Source organism: Myotis brandtii, unplaced genomic scaffold, assembly GCF_000412655.1.
Source record: "Myotis brandtii unplaced genomic scaffold, ASM41265v1 scaffold265, whole genome shotgun sequence".
Classification (NCBI taxonomy): Eukaryota; Metazoa; Chordata; class Mammalia; order Chiroptera; family Vespertilionidae; genus Myotis; species Myotis brandtii.
The window spans coordinates 1,229,332-1,233,010 of NW_005360086.1; positions in this window are offsets into that span (position 1 = coordinate 1,229,332).

The following is a 3,679-nucleotide window of genomic DNA, read 5'->3' on the forward strand; positions in this document are numbered from 1 at the left end:
TCCATCCATCCATCCATCCCTCCATCCCTCCCTCCATCCATCCATCCACCTCCCTCCCTATTTACACATTCATCCACCCATCATGCACCCATGCACCCATCCCTCCCTCCATCCATCTACCTCCCTCCCTACTTATACATTCATCCACCCATCATCCCTCCATCCATCCACCCATCATCCCTCCATCCATCCATCCCTCCATCCATCCATCTTTGCATCCATCAGTTCACACTATCCACCCATCCGCCTTCCAATCCATCACCCAGTCCTACCTCCCTACCCCCATCATTGGTGCGCTCACCACCTGCCTTCCTGAACACGAGCTACTCAGGAAGCTGGCGCCATCAGCAACAGAGCCACTGTTCTTGACAAACTCACAGTTCTAGACAGACTCACAGATGCCAGGGGGTACGAGGAGTACTCACAGCACAGCAGTGGACAGCCAACTCTCTATGATGCATTGAGCATGTTCTGGGAAGAAGTGCAGATGGGTGGGGGGCTGATTTTGTGGTTTTGGTGGGAAGCAAGGAGGGCAGGTGGGAAAGCAGGATATGTGCAGCTGAAACAATTGGGGCTTCCTAGCAGATATAGGATTGCAGCAGCCGACACCAAGACCTGGGTGTCAGAGGGGCAGGGGAATACTGGGTGAAGGGAGAGCGAGGAAGCTCGGGCAGGGGCACACTGCGTTCCCGGGCCATGATCTCCAGTTACTGCTTTTTTGTTTGTTTTTTAATTCTCACCCCAGGATATTTTTCATTCCAGGGCCATAATCTCCAGTTACTACTTTTTTGTTTGTTTGTTTTTTAATTCTCACCCCAGGATATTTTTCCATTGATTTTTAGGGAGAATGGAAGAGAGAAGGAAAGACAGAAACATTGATGTGAGAGAAACACATCCATTGGTTGCCTCCTGCATGAGCCCCGACCAGGGCCTGGGCTGGGGAGGAGCCTACAACCAAAGTACATGCCCTTGACCGAATCAACCCTGGGACCCTTTGGTCCACAAGCCGACGCTCTATCCACTGAACCAAACTGGCTAGGGCTCCAGTTACTTCTAACACTCCGGTCTGCATGAGAAGGGCAGGGCACTGGGTTAGACCAGACATGTGGTAGGTGTAAGAAAGCTAAGTCACGTGCCTGGGGCCTTTCCCAGCTGTCCTGTTATTACAGAGACATCATCTTACGGAGCGCTAGCCAGGCTTGGGACTCTTAGTATCCCCACATTACAGGTGTGGAAACCAAGATGCAGGAGATAATTGGCAGAACGCCACCTTGCCACCTTGACCCGGGACCCCCGCCCTTCAGCCCTATCCTGGGTGAGGATCTGCAGTTTTGGAAGATGCTCATAAGGAAAGGACACCGAGGGGAGAAAGGTAGAGGAAAGGGGGCTGCTCCATACTGGCTAGAACTGGGAGAAGCAGGCTCTATGGGTGCTTGGGGCTGAAAACAGGAAATGAGGTATCAGAAGGGGCCAGGTATACGGGCCCTCCAAGAACCCTCCCGCCATTCCTGAACTCTGGGTGCAAGTAGCAAAGACATTGTAGGACCCCTCTTCCTGTCCTGAAGGGCCAGAGGGGCAGGGAGGCTGCCCCTAAGAATAAACCACATTTCCTCATTCCCCAGCACATAGCTGCCACCTCCTCCAGAAAGCCATCCTAGATAACCCTCCGTCCTCCCATGTGTCTACATAACTTCTAAATCCACCCTTACCCAAGCACTGGCAAGTGAGGAATTTTTCATATTTCATTGATTCTCTAAGTGGGTCATATTTCTCCCACATCTGAATGGGAGCTCCCGGAGGAGCGGGGGCAGTATTCCCCACCAGACTAGGGACGCTCTGAAGATAAGAATGGAGCCCTGGCCGGTAGGTATGGCTTCGTTGGTTGGAGCATTGTCCCACACAGGAAAGGTCATGGGTTGGATTCCGGGTCAGGATACATACTCTGGTTGAGGGTTCGATCCCCGGTCAGGTACCTACGGGAGACACTGATCAACTCATAGATGTTTCTCTCTCACACTGGTGTTTCTCTTTCTTTCTCTCTCTCAAATCAATAGCAAACAAACAAGCGTATCCTTGGGTGAGGATTTAAAAAGAAAAATTGGTGTGTCTCTTTCTTTCTCTCTCTCAAATCAATAACAAGCGTATCCTTGGGTGAGGATTTAAAAAGAAAAAGTAAATTTAAAAAAAGATAAGAATGGAAGCTCCCTGAGGGAAGCTGTGGTGACTCCTCCCTTAGACTACCTGACATGGAGATCCCGTGTGCTCTTTTCTTAACATTTTTATTGATTTCAAATTTTTTTAATCCTCGCCCGAGTAGTGAGGATATTTTTCCCATTGATTTTTAGAGAGAGTGGAAGGGAGGGGGAAAGAGAGAGAGAAATATCGATGTGAGAGAGATACATCAATTGGTTGCCTCCCCCTCCAGCAGCCCAACCACTGGGCCAGGGATTGAACCTGCAACCAGGTACATGCCCTTGACTGGGAATCGAACCCCCAACCCACCGCTCTAACCACTGAGGAAGCAAGGGGCCCAGGTGTTCTTTATTCAAGGCCAGTCCAGGTGGAGACCCTCTGGTGAAAGGAGTCCTCTGTCAGGTGCCCTCAGGGGAGGGCGGGCCTTCCAGCTCACACCTGCGCCCAATCCATCCTGATTCAGCACAAACTGCTTTCTTCCCCTCCCTTCACCCACCAACTCCCTGTGGCTGGGGGACCCTCCTTACTCTGGAAGCAGGACATCCAGGGGGTCACCGGGCCTCTCCCACTCAACCCCCTCATTCCAAACTGAGCCATCACACTCCTACACACACACACACTCAACCAGGTAACTGCGACAGGGAGAGATGAACCTGTCCCTCCGCTCACAGTCTGAGCTCTGACTCTACTGGGCGCTCCTTCCAATTCTCGGAAGAGGAGCTCCAATGACCTTTGACCCTTTTCTAGGAGCCAGGTGAGCTCAAAGCTTCTTGGGACCCAGGGGAAGGAGAAAGAGAAAGAAAGGGGCACAGCCCGGAGAGAGAAGGGGTAGTAGGAACAGACCGGTTGGGGTGCGGGGGTCAATCCACAGAGCCCCAGAGAGAAGGAAGGAGATGAGACAGCGGGGCTGGGGAGAGCGGTGGTGGAGAGGGCCACCGGCAGCCCCGAGTGAGGCCCAAGGGGGGCTGTGGAGAGGGGTGGCCCCAGCCGGGCAGCTGGAGGAAAGGCGCCCAGGAGGAGCAGGAAGGGACCGAGAGAGAAGTGCAACTGGGAAAGGCTGGAGGAATGGCCGGCAGAGGAGGCTGGGGTGCGAGGAGGCAGTTGTGCAGCCAGAGAAAGCCAAGCCCCTCTCCCATAGGCCCAGGCTTGGGGCGTCCGGCAAGCGTGCCCCCCCCCCCCGGCGCCGCTGGAGCTGGGGGAGAGGTGGAGGGCAGGGCACCCACTGCACCCCTAGGGCCCCCATTCCCCCATCAGAGCCTCTCGGACAGTTTCTTTCCAATCCATCAGCCCCTCGCGGCGTTGGACAAGAAAGAGTTAAGCCCTCTCCCCCTCCTCCCACGCCAGTTTTTTAAATTAATTTATCCCGGCAGCGGGCTGGAGGGAGAGGATTAGGGACACCATCCTGTCTCGGTCCCCTCCCCTGACAGCCCGGCTCCCCGGCTCCGCGCAGCCCCCCAGGGACGGGGAAGAAAGGCCCCGCCGCCTC